Source organism: Monomorium pharaonis, chromosome 7 (assembly GCF_013373865.1).
Source record: "Monomorium pharaonis isolate MP-MQ-018 chromosome 7, ASM1337386v2, whole genome shotgun sequence".
Taxonomy (NCBI): domain Eukaryota; kingdom Metazoa; phylum Arthropoda; class Insecta; order Hymenoptera; family Formicidae; genus Monomorium; species Monomorium pharaonis.
Window position 1 is genome coordinate 2,527,350 of NC_050473.1, and position 21,521 is coordinate 2,548,870.

The 21,521-nt window shown below is 38.4% G+C and overlaps 1 protein-coding gene across 7 annotated transcripts in view; it reads right to left on the reverse strand.

The window, feature by feature from the left end:
- The window catches only part of LOC105829490 (teneurin-m), a 533,228-nt gene that overhangs the window by 474,070 nt on the left and 37,637 nt on the right, over positions 1–21,521 (reverse strand). The window lies entirely within an intron of this gene.

The window sequence follows — 21,521 nt, forward strand, 5'->3', positions numbered from 1 at the left end:
AATTTAAATAGTCGTATTTCTTCGGGATAGCGACAGGATGGCTTTAGGGCACGGATTTACACCCTTCAACTATTAGTTGAGGAATCGTTCGCAAAATACGACACCGTCAACGGTAGGTAGATATCCTTGAAAGGAGGACAGTAGAGCTGCAGTGTAACTTTAGTGGTAAATTGGAGGTAATTTGCGAGAGAGGCGGTCACCCGGGCAGTTAGCGAGCCAACAACCGCCGCCAGAACAACAGACTTGCCCGTCCAGTGTAGTGCTGTTACCTGAACGTTGGCTTTACGAAGAAGAAGCGCTGCACACAAATATTCCGCTCTTCCATCTGCATCGCGAAATTTTTTTTTCCTATTATCAATTCAACCTGGCAAAGGAAGAAGTGCAGAAATGTTACAAAGAGAAGAAAGCTACGACAATTAAATAGCGGTCATTATTTTCTTTTCTTAAAAAAAAAAAAAGAAAGAAAAATCGAGAAAATTAATCTTACAGTCGTGAAAATTAAATGCGCATCAACATCGTCAAAATCTCAGAGACGTGTGAAATCACCGTTGCACTGAATCTTTCTATTGTATTTGCTATCGTAAAGAGTAATATGAATATATTCAACGTGAATATAAAGTTTGCGAGAATAATCCTGAGCTAAATAGCGCGGTATCTCACAACACATATTAAACTTTTATAAAAATTTACAAAGCATCATAATGTAAATGTATTCGTCATTGCTCTCTGTGAAGAAGGAATACAAAAGGCCCGATAATGAAAAGAAGAAAGAAACGCGATGCAATTTAAATTTCACAACATTATTTTTATTCATCCTGTTACAGTTGGCCGGTTAATCACCTTTTTCTCCAGGAACTGCAATCAATACTGCCGTTTGTACGATTAGAGAATAAGTAAAGCAAAATGCGGCACTCTCCCTCCCTCCTTCTCTCCCTCTTTCTCTCTTTCTCTCATATTGCAGCTCGAACCACGTACCATTGGAACGATAAAGCGCTCAATATAGAGTACAATGAAAAGCAGCGCTCTTGCAAGAGGATGAAAAGAGCTTATGTTTCACCATCGCGTACCGTTTGTAAATCATCGTCACCGTTTTCAGACCGCGGGAATTTTACTTCGTTCGATCCCATCCGCTTCTATTTTTACACACACGGTGACCAGGCAATGCAGCGCGCAAAAAGGCAACATTTCCGCGAATGAAGCGTTTCGCTTCCTCACTTCCGTGGAATATGTGCGGCCGCGGGCAGAAAACAGTTTTTTTTTCTTTCAATCTCACGGATATTTTCTATGCCGACGCGTATTTGCATTTTAACGAAGGGGCCGTGAAAGAAAGTTATAAATAAGAAACACTTGGGCACGAACACTAGATTAAAAGCGAGGTCAATGGAGGCGGCGAACGGGCAAGCGACGAAGTTATATTCACGACCAAGATGGTAGACATTCCCTTTTTTTGCTGGTTTCTTCAGGACCGCAGGTGCGTGCATAATATAAATAGCGACCTAAATAGTAAAAAAAAAACTTTGGTTTCTTAATATTTATTCCGTAGTATACGACCGTTGCTAATCTCAAAATGCTGCGCGGTTTGAATCAAGGGTTTAACTTAACAATCTTTTTTCTAAATAGATGTCTTCTGTGTGGTTAGCAATGGCATTTTGACGAGCCACACAGTAATCCTCGCTTTATGTTTACTTGCAATAAACTCTATTCCATTTACACAGAAAATTTAAAGATGCAAGACGTATTACGTACACCGTGTAGCTTAAACTTGCCTTAGAGACGAGAGTCCAAGGCGAAATGATCGCGTATAGTTGGGACGATGTACAGGACTTCCCAATTATCTCAAGGCACGTAGTGAAAAATCACGTCAGCGTCGAAGACGCCCGGGCTCGAGCAAGCCGGGGCTGTAATACGAGCTTAGTTGAAAAGCTGAATCGCACTCTTGGGGCAACGCCTCGCTCGTTGGCTCGGAACCCTCCTGACTTACGAGCAGATTAAGAAACTCCCCGGGTCTCGATAACCAGCCTCCAAAGTGCCTCGGGTCACTGCTCGGCCGTGAAACGATATCCCAACGGAGCCCCTCGGAATTCGGCAAGATATTATTTTCCGACTTTCTCCGTCCGTGTTAATTACAGGGCAGCTTTATGTTATTAACCCGGGAACCTCGTGAATTCAACGTCGCTCTTAAGTTTTACGATTCTGGCGAATCGAGGACGCTAGAGTGCCAGCTCATTACGTAATGATCATAAATATATATCTTTGCTTCGAAATCTGAGATATCCGCGGTAACAAGGGAATCGAGAAAGTTTGATGGGATGGAAGATTCGTAACCTCTCCCGACAATTAAATTAATTAGTACATTAAAGGAACCAATTTCTCTTTTTTAAATCCACTGATTCAATGTACTGCTATAAAATAGACAGAGATTTATAAATCATGACTTATGCTTTAATTACGTATTTTAATTACATAGTCTTGTGCGAAATTCTATGCTTAATACAATTGAGTTTATGCATATTCCAGCAGCATCTCGAATATATCTCATTAGACACTTTACCGTTGCTGCATTCATGAAATTCTTTTACGACAGATGAACTCTCACTGGAAGGGATGAGCCGTGTATGCTAAGTCTCGAGAAAGCACTCGGTCGCACCGGTTGAGGAATTTTCCGCGGTATGATGACGTTATGGAGTTTGTCCCATTTTTGCGCGGGGAAGATTAAGATTTTAATTGTGCAGTACGCGGTAATTACAGAGCAAACTTCCTCTCCACGGGCTTTCTCGCACTTCTCCCGCTTCTAGAGAAAACCTACGATGCAATTCTCTCTCTCTCTCTCTCTCTCTCTCTCTCTCTCTCTCTCTCTCTCTCTCTCTCTCTCTCTCCCCCTCCCTCTCTCCCTCTCTCCCTCTTTCTCAATCACGCATCTTTTCCGTCCTGCTTTCTTTCTCTTCTCTGTACTCCTTTCACACGAATTGTCGAGATGGCGGAAGTTTGCACGGCCAACTCGGAGCTCCACGATTGGACGAGTTTTCAGGGTAGCGCAGGCAGTTTTGCCTGCTGGAGCAGGAGAGAAAGATCTTTTTCCTGGATGGAGCTGGAATAATATTTGTAGATTACGAACCGCAGAACTTATTCGCCGCTTGACAGAATAAGAGAGAAAAGAGAGAGAGAGAGAGAGAGAGAGAGAGGGACATCGAACCAAGTCGAATAGAGTAAGTGAAGTGAAGAACGGTGGAACAAGAAGAGTATCTAGATACCTATACTGTGCACTCGATAGATCAACATCGGCAAATTTTTCACCTCGTTTTACTCATGCGTAAAGAATCATAGAATGATTACATCATGCTTGAATATACGTGTAAAATATCTCGTAAAGACGTACATCGCACACAATTGTGTGAGATGACGTAATATAATTTTTATAGCGTCGATACAATGCAAGAAAATTAGTGTTCCAAAAATAAGTGATTCAAACATTTCTATCATTTCTTGTTATACTATTTAAAATATTTTAATATTTAACGACAATAATAATATATTATAAATCAGTAATGCAAATGACTACTTTCTCATAAATATTTTTTAAATAAATAAATGTGAGTGATTAGTTAAATATCGCAAGCCAGTAAGTAGCACGATATATCGTGGTTAATGGCGTGCAACGGGTCGAAGAAGGTAATAGGTCGTATGGTTAATCCGACGGATTAATTAACGTGTCGCACGGCGCATCCTCCATTGCGTTAAGGAGCAATAGGAGCAGGCAATGAGTTGGCTCTACGGGTTTCTAGTACTTTCAGTGTGGCAAACTTGGTAAGCTCGGGGAGTTATGCGTTCTTTGGCAAACTTGCTCACCCCGACCCAGCCAGCACGCACCGCGCACCGGCAGCCGTGTTAGGTGGCTATACCACGTACACGGGCTAACTTGAATAATAGACATTGTTGTACGAATTAGACGGGTAGGGGTAAAGTCCGTGGTAGCCACGAAGAGCTGTGGTACCCGGCCGACTCTGCGAACGCGCACCTTCGACTTTAATTAACGATGTCTGAACATCCAGTTCCGCGCCGGACGTATTATTAACTCGTCCATGGTCAAGCTGGCGTCCCATCGAGGGAGTTCCGAGAATTCGTGGACGTCGATGGTTTCCCGATGATCCGTTCAGAACGCTGTCCGCGTGTCGACAGAAAGAATGCCGGTACGCCTTAACTAGCCTGTGCTTTAAGTTCGAGCTCGCGATACCCACTTCACGAGGCAACTTTGTTAAAACTCTTTCCAAGCTTCCAGCTAGAATAAGATGATAAGAGAAAAACACACGGGTGGTTCGCGGCGTACACAGAGTTCGGCGATCGAGAACTCGAAATCTCTAGAAACGGATACGCGGAACAGATGCGCAGAAGAAAGCCGGGAAGAAGTTTTCGTCGGGTATTACGATTCAGTCCGACCATAAATAAGAAACCGGCGGTTCGATATAACTCACTGGATTTCCATACGATGATAAAACGGACGCTTGGATCCCGGCGCGATGATTTATATGATCCCGACGCTACCCGTCGCGAAACCTTTTTTCGTCGTCCAACGATTCGGCCTGGCCTGTCCGTGGATGTTTGCACGCGATAACGGAATGTCTTTCGTGTACTTTATCGTCCTCTCTGTTCTTCACCTTCCTAATTGCGCTGGGCGGACAAGCGAGTAATGCGAAAGATTTTTTATTAATGATCCGCTCCGCCCCTCTACATCTACATCTATAAAGGCTGCGCCTCTCGTGCTTTCTCGTTTTCGATATATCGATATGGGTTACGATATGAGAGTTACATCCACCCATTCACACATACAAGCGGCTTCCTATCAATATGTTTGATGAAATATGGATTATTCCCAGTAGACCAGTTGGTCGGTTCAGGAATACCAAGAAATCACCTAAGACATCCGTATTCACGTCTTGATGTACGATCTGCGCCGGTTTTCACATCACGTTCCTTTATTACTGCAAATTTTAGTAGAAATAAGAGAATTAAGTTGCATAAGAGCATCTCTTCTCCATTCCATAAATTTAATTTTGAAAATCTTTTAGCAAAATCTTCTTTAAAGAATAGCAATTCTATAAAAAAATGTATTTTTTGTATTAAATTGTTTTAAATTCGAAGACACAGAAGTCTGCTGGCCTATATTCATAAGTAAGTGACGCGAATATACTTAATGCATTCGGTAATAAATGGATATGGTGGTATCTTGATTCCATTAAAAAATTATTATTAATGAACATGAGTTTTTCAGTCAACTAGTATTTATAAAGTTGCTTAAGTTCTGTGGAATCTGATCGACTTGGCGGTACAATAATAGCGTATCGAAATTGAATATCATCGGATTTCTGTATTGATGATCAATTAATGAGCGTCAGATTGTTTCGTGAAGTTTCTTCCTCGAGTCTGGAAAAAATAGGTCGACCATTGGAAGAGGGTCGTTGGTCCAAAATTAAATTATCTTCTCGTTTCTATCACGTGCTTCATTTTTTATCACGTCATTCTTTATCGTGATATATCGTGTGATGCGCCAGCGCCGGTCAAGTAATTCGAAAATATCTATGAGAAACTAGAAAATCCTGCGTATTCATTCGTATAAACTGTAAGTTTGTTGACAAAAAGTTCCTTCATAAGTCAGACGAAGAAATGTTTTTTTTCTGTGACAAATTTCGAAATACTTTTCAGTTATTTTATATATACGAATATATACATTGAAATCTAGTTTTATTTAAAGAAAAAAAATCTAAACATCTCTATGTAAGATGACTTAATAATGAATATATTTTTTAATGCATCTAATTATATTTATCGAGATTTCTTAAGGATATGCTAGACAGTCGAAATTACGACACGATAAGAAGTGTTTTAGATAATGACTATTTGCTATTTTCTAAATTGCGTTTCTGCTCGTCCAATTTTAATCAATCGTACTGATAGAGATAAAGTCAACGATTTGATGAAAACTGTTTGATTATCGGTAAATTCGATGTCAATGCTATTAGAGACTCAAAGGTGAGAGAACATATCGAGACAATCGAAGCAATTAGCGTCGGTAAATAGATTTCGAGCGAAAAGGGAGGTCGGATTAGTCGGAATCCTCCACACGGCTTCAACGATCAAAAGGCTGAATGTACAATACCGGATACAATAAAAAATCCTACAAAAAAAAAACGTAGTTGTGTATAGTTAACATATTAAAACATAGTTGACTAGCTCGCACAAAATGGCAAATTGAAAATTTTTGTTTCATTGCACATTTATAATATAATTATAATAAATTACATAATGCATATTTTGCATAATTAATCAACATTGTGTATGATTAATATGTACAAATTAAATATGTTAATTGTAGTTTGTTATAATTTATATTGTGAATATAATATTGGAAAAAAGTTGCCTGTGTTCAAAGAGAAAATAAAGTTCTAAAAAAAGTGTTTATTCTTGATTAACTTTTATCCCTTCTACGAAGCAAATTACGCTGATCAACAATCTCATTTTTCGTACGAAAGTCTTGAAGTTGTTCCTTGATGAGTTTATAAGTTCTAGGTGCCGGACTAACAACGTGTCCGTGAAAATTAAAGAAGTCATTGATAACAATTTTAAAGAAAATGCTTTAATTATTCAGCTGGCTTGCAAATCGAGGCCCGTCAAAGTTTTGGTAATAGAACGCAGGAGAATGACGAAGGAATAAGAGAAGGAATATTTTCTACGGTAGTGACGAACATTCTCGTCAATTTTTAGTAGAGAAGAATAATGACACAAACGACAAGGAGAGATAGGGATGAAGAGAGCTCCGTTAATTAATACGTGGCATAATTGGAAAAAGCTTTAGCTAAGCCCTGTCGCACGCAAAACTTCTATTTTTTTTCATCTTTTAATTTTTTGATTTATTGACTGATATTGTAAAATCGAATAGTGAAAAATATTTTATCGCTTCAGCTTGTATCAACAAATCAACAAATAGAATATATATATATTCAAAAAAATAATAAGAAAAAATGTAATACATTACTTCTTCTTGAGATATTATTTTACATATCTGTATTGTATTAATGATTTATAATTTATACTTACTGTTTATATCGATGTTTTATTATTCTTAAGTTTATTTTATAAAGTAATGTAAAAGTTTCAAATTAATTATAGCTGTCCAATGTGTACATTGTAAATTTATATACGTAAGTTAATCACAAATACTTTATTTTAAACTTTATTTTAAATTATTATCGATTTTTACGTATGTTCTTTATTATAATTTTGTATTAAGAAATCTATTTTTTTTTCATTCACGTGTTATAAATTGATCAAAAATAATTTCATATCTTCTAAAGTTGAACAGAAATAAACGTAAACGAGTATCAGAAAATAAAAAAATTTTAATTAATATCAGGAATGGAAAGAGGAGATGGATCTATCAAAAACTTTTCGTATTTTCTCAGTTTCTAGAATCGTTGGCGAGTTTGCTAATCTTTTCGGTGCGGTTTACGAATTAACACGGTTTCGTGATTACTTCGAAGTTCGTCGCGTGATTATTAACTCGTAGGAGTATAGACGAGGAGAACTACGAAGATCTCGATTAACATTTTGATGAACATAACAACTAAATAGAGGCACCGGATTTAAGAGCAAATTGCGGCCCCCAGGAATAGTTTCAGTTATATCGCGATATATAACCGCGGTTATATATGTATATTGTAAATATAATTTTTAATCCATTTTTATCAATGCTAATATGTATATAATTTATCTTAATTTTTAGATAAAAAAAATATCCGTAATAATTGCCCATTAAAGTCCAATAAATTTTAAAGTTTGTACATAATTGCCACGAATTACAATTTAGCATTTACAATACTTATGAGATTTGTTCAGAGAAGTGCAAACATTATTAAAAATGTATTGTTTTTAATATATTTTCATTTAATAGTATATACAATCGACATAAATTTATTTTTCTACTTACACTAATATATCTATTCATAGAATTTTTTTAAATTAAATTTTGATTATTTGCACAAACTTTTTTCTGTTTTTTTTTCGCATCTTTATATGTGGATGTGAAAAATGAAAACTTTGCTAAGTCACTTTCGTATAATAGAAGCGATGGAATTTACACAAGGTGCTTATAAACGATTTATTCTCTCACTCAACATATAATTTACAAAATAAGAGAGAGAGAGAGAGAGAGACCATGTTGTCCATTACTTTGTTTTAATAAGATATTCTCACGATGGGTGGTCAGTATAGGAATACACGCTAACCCGTGTCCGAGGATTTTACGTGCCCGACCACAGTTTCCAGTTAATCCACGAAGATAAGGCTGGCGCAACTATATATTTCTATGTTTATTATACTCCGGTAACAAGGTGGGAGCGAATCTAGATACGACTGTCTGAGAAGCGACCCGGTAACGAAGCATCGAGAATTTCACTTCGGGATACATGTATGTAAACAGCGATGATGTGGTGGAGGTATGTGTCGCGTATACGTTGCCAACTAGTTTACCTACACGCTCCTCGAGATCTGTTCTGGAAACAATGCGACGTGTTATGCGTCCCATAATTACGCATGGAGCAATACAACTCTCGGTCTTTCCAAATCGTTTACTTATACAAGAACTTTGTAGCCAACACCTTTGTATGAAGATTCATAAGAAGACACTAACACGTATCCCCACTATCGTTAACGTATGTCTCATTAATTACGCGCTTTAATTACGCGGAACGTGTACTGTACACGTAACTGAGCTATATGCTCTTGACAGCGCGATAGTTGACGAGTCAATCGGCCGCGAGTTTCGCACGGCCGCACGCGATCGCGCTCATTTACATTTGTACGAGCCGTCTTAAAGGCGCGCAATTTTTAACCGCGGCGAACTCGGCGCTCGCTCGATACAGATCCGACCACCCAGCAGCAGCATACAGCATGCTATACCGGCGCGATATTGGATTACACATTCCTATAGATCGTCACGTAGGTGTGTGCAGGCGTTTGCTTGCATAGCGTACACATACACCGTACATAATGTACAAAGCTAGATAATGTACAAGGTGGATGGAACAGGTACGACATAACGTACGCGGACCCCCGACGCGAAACGAGGCTTTATATCAAATGCATAACAACGCTATTACTACACTCAATTGCTATAAGCCGTAGATTGCGGATTATCTGGTCGCTCTCCGTTGCCCAGCAGCTTCCTGGCGCGAGCACACGGTGCACACGCGCGCACGCGCGCTAATGTTAATATAATATTAATCGCCTAATGATTATGAATGCCAATTGATATTAGCAGTCGGCGATAGCGAAGCGCGCGATTCGCAGCTGGAATCGCGCTTAATGCCATCGCGAATGGTGACTCGTTATACCGCACGGCGACGAGATGATAACGCGTTGTCGTTTCCACGTTGTTCACGTTCGATTGTAACATCAAGCGAAATTTTCTCATGAGTCAATAATCATAATTTCAATTCCAGAATGAAAGATTAATGCTTCTTAAATAATAATTATATGTACTGCTAATTATCAAGGATAGCAAAACAGAGATGGGAGAATCCATATAAAACATTACTGCACAGTTTTTAAATTCGAGTACGTGTACTTGGACGTTTATAATATGTGACTTTGTTAGTTCATAGAATCGCGTGGAGGAGAAAGGGGCATGTTTAACCCAGAAAATAAAGGACAGAGAGAAGGAAATCCTTCTTTTCTCTCGTCCGACGTTTACACGCACGAGAAGACCGGGATGTGTCGATGTTGATGTTTCAGGAAGCGTTTAATGGACGTACGTGTCTGGGCTCTTGGGAACCGCGGAAGTGCACGGCACGCACCTGTCGAAACGAACGAATGTCTTTCATTCGCCACGAAACCGTGACAAGGGACACCGCCTGTTATTTATAGCGGAGCAATTTTTCTCCCCGTTACCGTCACACGATGCGGCGGCGCTGGGAAATGAAGTTAACTGTCAAGATTATCTTTGTGGGACAACACACACACAGAGGAGAAACGCGATATCTACATCTCTTCGCCAGAAGCTTCAGAACTAATGTCTTAAATAGTTAATAAGTGTGCATATATATCACACAAGTATATCGTTTCATTTCACGGAATTTAAAACGGATACGTGTATCAAATTTAACTTTCGAAATTGAATTGAAAAAAAAAATTAGATGATTAAAGAAGAAGGCTGACATATCAAGATGTTAAGATTAATTTTATTTTATAAAATGTTATCAATTTTTATTTTGATAAAATATCTGATAAAGTATTTCGATACATATATTATATTCTTCAATATTAGAGTAAAAATATCTTATTTTGTAAATTTATTTCTTTTTCTCTCTGTTAGTAACTTTGCAATAATAAATTAACTTAATATTAAGTTAAATATGAAATTAATTGAATATTAATATCATCAAATTTTATATACATTAATAACAGATGTTGAAATAAGCCATTTGTCAAACGTTACTCGGAAACCGAAAATGTTTAGATGAAACATCGTTTTACTAATACGCGCAAATCGTAAAATCTCCCGGGTGCACATCTGGAAGCTTGCGACGAGTGACGAAGGACCGGAAGTGGATGCAAGAGGAGACCGGAGGGGAAAGATCTGAAGAAGATAATCTCTTCAACCGGCTGATTTATCAGTTCCATGAATTGGAACACATAGTCAATTATCCATATTAATCAAAGTAAATTTATCGAATAGACAAATCGAACGTCGAAATAGTCCAGCGTTACATTATTTATAACGGCAATCACTTGTGCTTCGATAATCTCTAGTAACTTTAATATCTTTTATAGCGATAACATAATTTTATATTTGTGTATTAGAACAAATGTTCCGAATTAAATATCTATTTCTTATATATCTTTATTTTTTTATACTGAGAGAAACACAAGTTTTGACTTAAGGCAGCAGGTAGCCGCAAAGGTTCCGTCGACATTTAATTCATGTGAAGGGACGTAAATCTTCGCCCGGTCTGTCATCGTTTCTCTCACTTTGCTCGTGGTCCTTCCGTAGCGAAATGTGGCACTCGGCCGGAATTGTCCCCGTGCCGAAACAATGGCTCGAAAAATATTCACCACCTCGGTGTTTTTCTCTATTTAACGCGGGAGAGGCCTTTTTTTCCACTCTGACGGAACTTTGTCGGAGAAATGGAGTGTGTATGCGCGCGCGCGCGCGCTTGTGCGAAGGCCTTGGAAAAAAAAGGAAAAAAAAAAGTCGAATTCCCGTGGGGATGCGCCCTGTGTGGAAAAAAAATTCGTCGAGCGCCTCGCGTGCGCTATCCACGGCGTTTCTCGCCACGTTGTCGTCGTCCACCACTTCGTTGTCAACGGAAAATAATGAAAATATTGACCCACGCGAGAACGATGGCGCATTATCCGGACGTTTCCCAGGGCCTGGGGATCTGTACCGGGTTACATCGTCGTCGTCGTCGTCGTCGTCGTCGTTGTCTTTGCCGACGTCGACAACGATTGTGAGTGTTTCGGAGTGAGTCGCGCGGCTTTTAACGCCCGGTTTTTCGGGTGTCTCCTAAGCAAACAGACCTTCCGGCGATGCGGAGGTCCGTACTCCTTTTTCCACCGTGTGGAAGCACATGTCCGCTTTATCCGCCGCCCCCGCCTGACCATATTACGTGCGATCGAGCGAAGAGTAGTCGTCCACGTTTTTCGGGCCCGCGGCCATCGACAAATATTCCACTTGTGCTTAGGTACGTGCGTAAACAAGTCGCGCGACAGTCCAAGTCATCTCGCGTTTTTCGAGGTACATGCGTTACGAAAACTTTCATGTTCGAACGACCACTTGGATGCGAAAAAGTGATTGCAAAGCAATCATGAGGTATTGAAGAATTCGGGGATTAAGTTATGTGAAAAGAATTTTTGGCAAGCGAAAGACTAAAATTATATATACTTTTATGTTTTATTCGGCAATTTGCATAACTTTGAAAAGGGAAAATTTCTGTTAAAAGCTAAACCAGTGATAAACACAGTCTTATTGATTTGTGAATAGAATTTTGGTCGACAGAGTCGCATGAGGATATTAGAGAGCTTTAAAATTTGGAAATGGGATATGAATGCACGCTCGTTGAACTATCAGCCTGTCCGCATAAATGCGGATGCTAGGGAAGTGCATTCGAATAAAGTGCATGCAACGCGATGAATTGGCCGCGATAGAAACTCACGATGGCGCAAAATCGCGAACGCTATTGAATAGCGAGCCACACAATGTCACATTTGCAAACTGTAAATACGTGAAATGTTGAACACTTACATAAACGAATTAATACAATGTTACATCTACATATTAAAATAGCATGTACATATAAATGTCGTAAAATATTGAAATTCGCATTTAATCTGCCTCTTGGAAATAACGATTCTTGCACAAAATTCCATGTGTCTTTAATTTGGCTTTCACTAAATATGCAGATCAGTCAGATAAAAGATATTAATAGAAAGATATCAGTTTAAATATTTCTACATATAACATCGAAATTTAAAAAATTAAAATATTTTCGTTAAAAAAAAATAAAAAATGCAATAATATATCGTTTTTGCATTTGTAAAGTGGTCAGATTATTCACAGTCAGCGTTTATTTAATTAAATTCTATTACACTCTCTCGAAATAAATCTGTATGTAAATATATAATTGTTAACTAGAGATACGTTTATTATTACAACAGTCATAAAAGTAAATTCATAATTAATAAAGATAACACATGGACTCGCTGATGTTTGGTATTAACAATGTAAAAATAGCTCGCGATAATATCAACAAAAGTATGAAATGAATTTTCCACTGCGGCATCATCTGTATCACTATTTAAACTTTGCGACATAAAATCACAGATCCAGCGCTTTCCTTTTCCCATTTCTATGCTCGGAACGTGCTTCTGAAAGCTTGTAAAAATGGCACGAGAGCAGCGTGATTCTGTCGGCACCATTCTGTATTTTCCGTCCTAATTATATCCCACCCCAATGCAGAACTCGTTACGGTCATCTCTCCACTATCGTGCCGTCTTGCATTAACCTGCAGAATGTTTTGTTCGTTTAATTACAATGGCAATTTCGTTAATTAGGTCAGGCACGTATGTTGCTATATGTGTAACCGTATCGCATAATCATATATTAGAAGCAAAGTTCCATTCATATTCGATTATCGATCTTTTTTCTTTTACTTTAAATAAAATAAATATTTAATGAAACATACAACACATTAAAAGATTTAGAAAATTAACATTAAAAATGACGCGCATTGATTTTAATAAGAATACATTTTAAATGTTAATAGAAATAAAGATTACAACTTTACAGTTTAAATTAATGTAAGATTAATTTAAGATTAATTTTAATTCATATTGTAGATACATGTTACGTAAATGGCACTTTCTTATTTCTTTGCTTCTGTTATGTAATCGGTTTTACTTGTTAGATGTTATTCTTTCTATTGACATAATGTATTTAAAGATAACGTTTTTTCTTTGACAAAAATAACGAAGATTGCAGATTTAAAATTAATTAAACATTAATAGAAATGGAGAACGATATAATCGGGTCGAGGATTAATATTTTATTCTTAACCGAGAATGTAAATATTATGTCCTTTACTTAGCAAGATTTCTGTCAACTTCACTTCTGTCAAGACATTTTCATCAGTTTATACATATGTCAGTTATATATTAAAAAAAAAATATATATATATACACTTGAACAAATGCAAATATACACGGAGAGAAAAATTTCTTTAAATTTAATAAGCCGTTTTGTTCGACTATTCCAAAGGATATATATCTTTGTTTTTAATAAATTTTACTAAATCTAAAGAAATGTGTATAAAATTTATTAAAACCCCAAAAATGTATGCTTTGGAATAGTCGAACAAAACTGTTGATTGAATCTAAAGAAATCTTTTTCTCTGTGTACAATAATTCTTAATTAAATTATATATATGTTGCAGTATATTAAAAAGCATATGAAAATAGCTTACTAAAGCATAAAAAATAAATCAATTTTACTACACTCTAACTTGTACTATACTTAATCAAGAATACTTGATTAAGATCCGTGTTATTGATATACAGTCACAGTTAATTATAGTACAAAATACTTATTGTACAAAATACTTATTATTTATTGAATTTTACGTAAAATCTATGATCAATATGCGCACGGTATCGTTTTTAGATCTCTCATGTATCAGTCATGTAATATGAATAAAATTTTATGTCAAAATTGTCTGTAATTTGAACCTTTGGAACATCATGCTATCTGCGAGCTTAATTATTGTATCTTGCACAACTTGCAAATGCTTAGACATGCACCGATGCGGGTTGGTGCGGAACGTAGCGTCACGCAGCCTACATTACAAATTGGATATTATGCAATTACCTAGCGATTAAATTAGGCGTTGCTGACGCCGCAATGGTTACGCTTGTACGCAACACGTACCGCTGTTCCTACGTGTAGCCGTGAACGTACCCGCCTGTAAGCAACCGCACTCACAAAGTGCCCTTAACAATACGAGCGTTTACTGAGCTCGCGAAATACTTTGTTCCACAACGAGCTGTGACTAATTACAAAACGTCGTTAAGAACATTCTCCGCGATTCTAAGCGCCCGACGTTGCAGAAAGATAAATTGCATTTTACACCATCTATTTTACATTGTACGAGCACAAAACAGAAACACTTTAATATGATGCTAATATGTCAAAGAGGCTAAACTTTAAAATCCAGTTTCTGTAAAACGATCCAAGTATTCAGTGATATTTTCACGCCATAATTTAAAGATTTTGAACAGTGGAAATTGTATTTAATACAATTTATATATAATTTTACAAACCCTCTTTGTATTTTACAGATCTATTTTAATTTAATGAGGTAACAGATTAAAATGCGTTTGCTTGATTTTTCAATATTTTTTTTTCGAACTCGGATGTGTTTTGCGGCACGGAGTCTTTCACGCGGTTGAAAGATCGACGAGAGTTCAAAGGATTGTCGTTCTTCCGTTTTTATTTTCCCGCTTTCGTTCACTCGTTGGGACCATTAAGACCAGCCAGTTGGGTGGCCAATTTTCACCGTTAGTGTTGTCGTTCGCGCGTATGTCTTTAGCTCCGAAAATAGTCGCACTCGCAATACATATAACCCGATATTTCTGAAACCGACGGTTCCTATACTTGGAAATTCTCGGAGGTAACGATATTTCTGTCAAACGTGCGCGGGTGGTCTTTCCCCTAGATATTCGTTATTGACATCGTGAGGATGACTGAGGTCGATGATTCAAGCTTCACGCAAAAGTATACGAATTATAAATATTGCCATAATGATATTTCACACTAAACAGAAAAAGTTAGAAAATGTATCACTGTTGAAGTTACGTGTAACGTCGCGTATGCATTTCGATAAGTTATTCAATTACATTTGGATTCTCAAAACAAAATTAAATTTTACTTTCTACTTCCGTATGTTCACAGCGAAAGAAAGCAAGTGAATCGCGATCACACAAATCCGAGAGAATAAAAATGCCATTACGAGACGTTTGGAATAAAAACAGCGAGGACTGCGCGATGAGAAGACGTAAGCGCGAAATCGATTTAAAATACTACATGCCGTCGTGGCGCGAACGCATATAGGGAAAAATCGACGCATCCGTCTTGGCGGTTGCTGACGGATCGTTTGATTGCTTCTCATACATATCGCGGAGAAAAGCATTTGCGAGGAAGATTACCCCTTGCTGAGATGCTCCGGGGTGGTTCGAAGGGGAATACGCGATAACGTCCCGAAACGAGCTTCGAGGGGCTGGAGCGGAGCCTGTTTTGTTATTTATGGTTGCATTACCGAAAGCGGCGTAAGGACAGTAAGTGCGTGGGAGATGCCGCGTGCGAGACTAAAGTATGTATAAAGTGGAGAAGCACATTTTTACGATGCCACGCTGAGCTTAATCCGCCTCTACGATCGATTTCACCCGCGCACTTCTATCCGCTTTCTCACGCGGGGGTCGTGCCATTTTACGCGCTCCGTATGTTAGCGGTGGATCGCAGCTGTAACCGTGAACGAATATTTTCGTAAAGGCCTAGCGCTACGCTCGAAAGAATATATTGCCATTAAGATAATTTCATAAGTCATATTGTAGTGAAGTTGTAAGAAAAATGCAGAGATCAGTGAAGTAATAAAACCTTCATTTGAGAAATGAAGACGTTTTACTGTTATCAACGTAACGTTTTATCGTACAACTTTTTTTTTAGTAGAATATTGCAGGTTCTTCTCCCGGAGAATGTATTGAGAAATCATCAACATATTGAATTATCAAGAGACACGGTGGTGGCTCGCGCCAAGTGAAAGCGTATAAATCATACACGTGAATATTCGATAATAAAAACCAAACGTTAAACATCTCGACATTTTAAAAAACAACAAAATTCTCAATTCTACAAGTTATTATGTAGAACATTTGTGGCCAAAATTATTTACAAATTATTTTAATATTTTGCCGTTTAATTTCTTCTATTATAAACTACTACTTTATCGTTTACGAAATATGCTATAACCCACAGCTGAAAGTACCGTAAAAGATAAGTAGGCAGCGGTTGACACGACCGAGGAGCGCAGAGATACGCGATGGGACCTTAATTAAAAGAATCTTCGTTTACCCTGTCTGGAGTGCCAATCACCGCGTTTAATTACTTGCCACTTTTTTATCATTTAAACTTTTCATTGGGAGTTAAGGAAATTTACGTGCGGCCCTCATTAACGTTTATCAACGTCAGCCGCGAGTCGAAAGTACCAGCTACTCAACGATTAGAAGCGAGCGAGTTTGTTTCGTCCACGATATGCTAATGAAGCTTTCCTTCGTTATGTAACGTTCACCTTTGTAACGAGCGATAGAAAGGCGACGTCATCGCGAACGCAATCTCGTCTCCGTCGCGATATCATTGCAACGCATCGCGGTAATTTGTCAAGTTCGTCAAGATTTCTAGGCACGATTTGTGTACGGTTTTCGCCTTGTTAACCAAATATTTCACTTATTTATAAACGGAAAAGCAGAGCAATTTTTGAAATCAAATTGAATAATAGAATTTATATATACGAAAATAAACATTTTGCATCTAAAAACGTAACTGTGTGGATATAGACCTGAAAACAATATTATTTTGAATCATCAAAATAATTATGAGGGACATTCAAGCATGATGAGCAAAGCTGCAAAAAGCATCGCTCGCCATTTTGACATTCTGGCAATCAGATTAAGCGTACTGCATAATTATTTTAATGGTCTAACAAAATTATATTAAGATTTGTTTACATTCAACAGAATTTTTAGATATTTTAACAGAAACGTTCTTTCTGTGTATATATCTGGACATCGCAAAAATTAAGCATTCCATTTCCATACCTGGAAAAAAGTGATAGTAATACAAATAAAATATGTTTGTATTATAAAGAAAAGGTGCTTGCGGAACTTAAAAATTTTATTTATAACACAATCAAAAATATAATTCGTACAGACAGAGATTTACGAAGGAACATAATCGTTAAAACGCAAAAAAATTATTTAAAACAAAAGAATATCACCACCACACGCGCATTGGAGTGTTTTTGCACTTCGCGACGCCTTGAAAATGGAACGTAAGCTATTGTCAGGGTTGCTAGAATAACAAACTCGATCGACTCCACTCTTTGTGGGGATAGCCCAACCATCGTGGCTGTCGGGGAACATTTTGAAACGACAACCTTTCCTTTCGATCATAACCTAGTCACGTTTGCGAAAGAAAGCTTCCGACAAACACTGCTTGGTTTCGGAGATGGATATACTTCAAATGTCAACGACGTGACGAACGTATCTCCGTAGATCCCTACTGGCGCGAGCTTGCTCGGAGTGTATTTGCTTAAGAGCTCAAGATTGAAACTTATAGAATAATTTTACCCACAGTATACATCGTTTAGAGAACATATACTATAAAATTCTATTCTTAGTTCTGCGCAGTTGTGAAAGACATATCTAGAAGAATTTTGATTACTTTCTTATCGAATGAGTTTAAGAGTCTTCGTGATGATTTTAAGACGGAAGAAGAAACGTTTAATTGGAGAATCATTACTACGCCAGTCGAATGGAATGTATAAATCATTGAGGTCAAGTGACGAAGTCTTCACAAATAGTTTAATAGGGAAGAAGCGAGGAAAGAGGAACGACAAATTCTCAGAGATATCGTTAATTTACGAAAGATGTGGATATTAAAGACGGACAAACAACGCGAAACGATACGTTAAAATATGTTATCGCCGACAGAACTGCGAATTAATGTTGCTGGCTACAAAACAAACGACAATGTTATCGTGGGACGGTAGGCCTGCATATAAATACTGATATCGCAATGTGGTACTAATTTATTGCCAAGCCCCACGAAGATCCGATTTCACTCCCTTAACGTTTCTCCTCCTCCCTTTCTTTTTTGCATGTTAGCCGTGAATGCCACTATTATGCATTATGATGCGTAATTCCGGCCGCAATCACGACCAGATCGTCTCGCAATTTCGTCGGTGCCATGAGTTTGTCGAATCGAAAGAAAAATAATACAATGATTTTTTTACCTTAAATGTAACATAAGATTCGTCGTTACAGATATATATTTAATTGATAATTTGATACAAAATAACATTTCTGCGAGCAAAACATAAAGAAAAGCGTTAATTAATAGTAACTTAAATATGTTCTACAAATTCTTATATTATTACTATTACATTGTTGTAATATTAACAATGTGATATAAATATTATTAAAGTTAACCATATAATTTGAAATAATTTAAAATAATGATAATTTCATTTCTGTACTTTGTGTAGCATGGATTATGTATTGTGAACTCACATTATTTATGGATAATCGCTGTTGATCGATCGAACGATTCCCGATTTATTAAATTCTGATCAGGTTACAGTCGCAGGCACAAAACATAGTAGTTCGCAACAGTAGCGACATAACGCGTAATAGTCTCGCTAGCCTGCGAGACGCGATAACATCAAAGTATCGCGAGAATTTTCTCTGCTCGAGGATATCGCTGAATTCGTTTCAACGAGAGAAAAAGTATCGATGCACGAATAACGAAGCACTTTGAAAATCGTAGAAGCTGCAGCGTTCTGGGACGCGTATCTAGGGGTGACTCGATAAAAGGAATATCGCGGTTGTAAACACCGAGCTACCGGTTTACACCTGTGCATGCTCGCGCATACAAAAGCGACTGCATTCACGATAAGCTCGGCGTTTTCTAGTGTTCGGAGTGCTCGTTGATGCTATTGGCAAGTAAAGAAAATTGATCGTTATCGGAGTAGCTCTCCATCTTTCTCCACAAGATATTTCCATTCGAAAATTATTGAACGTTACTTAACATTTTCTCCTTTTCAAAATATATCAAGAACAATAGAGTTTTTACAAATAAAATAACAATTAACCGTTCCGCGACGTTTACTTTTATGTATTGCTGTTTGGTGTCGCGTTGGTTACATATTGATGCTCACTACTGGTTCGTATCTTTCAACATAGTCAGCCGAATCTTTAACGATTCCCAGAGGTTCTTGCCGCACAACGGCTAATGGAGTTGAATATCTCAATACCTATCTTAATATCGTTCTCCCCCTTGTATTTCAGCCGGCTTTGCTTCCTTCTTGGCCGTCTCCCTCCTACGTCTTTTAGACTGGAACAACCGAGTGAGTCATTCCACGAAATCGTTTGGCATAAACATGTCTCGCAGATACCTGGTAGTCAGCATGAATTACCAATATCAAAGATAGCACGAGAGTTTTTAAGACATTTTACTTTGGATGGACATTAAGATAAAACGCATGCAAGAAGGTCCTTTCACGCGATAACATTCACTCTTGCAACCGAACGTGTAAAGTACTCGACAACAATGCTGCGAAAGTTGCAAGCTTCTAAAAGTCATCTAAAAAACACGATATGCTTCTTCTTATAAGCCAAATTGTTGAAATAAATCTCTCAAAATGGAACGTTATATGATCGTTGTCAACGAATTAGATGAACGAAACAATGAATCGCGTCGGCGTTCCCGAATTTTCAGAGAGGCGGAGGCAAACGTGAAAATCTAGTTTACGGGATGATTGCCACCACGTGATCCACCATCATCGGGATTGTCACAGTATGATCAACGCCAATGTACGTTGTCTCTTTTCAATGATTGAGGAGGGGTTCGTTGGAGGGCTGTGGCATAGGGAAAGAGGGTTGCGCAGCAGCAGCGGAATGTATATTTACATGTACACAGAGACAGCAAACAAGCATAGCGCTGATTTAAATAATGTGTCGCCAAACAAAATTCTGCAGAGGTGCGATGTAGTCGCTCTTTTATTAGCGGTCCGAAATCTCGTTCATTCGAAATATCGATTTTACGCAACATTCATGGGTGAGGGAAAATTTAACACATTGTAAAAATAACTTCGCGCGCAGACGTATCGCGGTAATAATAGGTCGAATGCACTCGGGTCGCTCACTCGATTTCGATCGTTATTATCTCGAATTGCTATTATTTTACAATCGTGTCCCGTTTGGAGTTTAAAGCAGGTGTGACATGATTACACCGCGCGTAATAATTTCGCTTCGTGCCCCACATCGTAACCCCATTCTCCCTCAGATCCGTGGTTGCGCTCGCCGCGATGTATCTATCAAAGTATCCCACATACCACATTCAACCCTCCCTTCGAGGACCTGGATCTATGGCTGATGCCGCGCCGAAGGTGAATCCGCATCAGGAGACGGTACAAGATTGAGCGAGAGAAACGGAAGATGAAAACAAGAGCACTCCAACAATGGGAGCTTCACGAACGCCTGACGACGAGGCAAGCGGGGCGTTCTCCAGTCATGGTGAATGTTTCGCTGGGCGAAAGGGACAAGAGGGGGACCCTGTCGCACGAAGAGGAAAATTAATACGAAGTAGTATCATTGTCTCTCATTTCGCATCGTCCCTGATGCCAGGAACTCCGAGGAATTGTGGTCGAACCCGGCAACGGGAAAGTTGTAGGAGTCGGAGGCAACCGTGGATAATGACTTTTTGATTACAAGACTCGTCGTCAACGGGCATCTTCTACGACGACGACGACGACGACGACGACGACAACGACGAAGAAGACAACGGCGACGACGCCGACTACGGCAACAGACACGAGAACGATGAGAAAAGAATGGAGAGTCGAAGATAGCGGATTGGGCAGTCGGATCATCTCTGCCACTAAACGATAAAAGTTCCATCTGTGCGCGTCTTTCATATCTTTTTTAGAGTCCTTTTTGGTCGACCGTCCATTAAAAGTCATGTCATCTGCGCAGTGGGCTTTAGACGTACGACGACCTACATTTCGCGATCTCCGATCGCTCGATCGGAGAGTATTAGAAAAGAATTACGTCTTCGAGTCACGTACTACTTCGTGCCACAGGTTGACCCATTCGCAAAGTATTTATCTGGCAAGTGCATCGGTAACTTTTCACATTTCTTTTCGTTT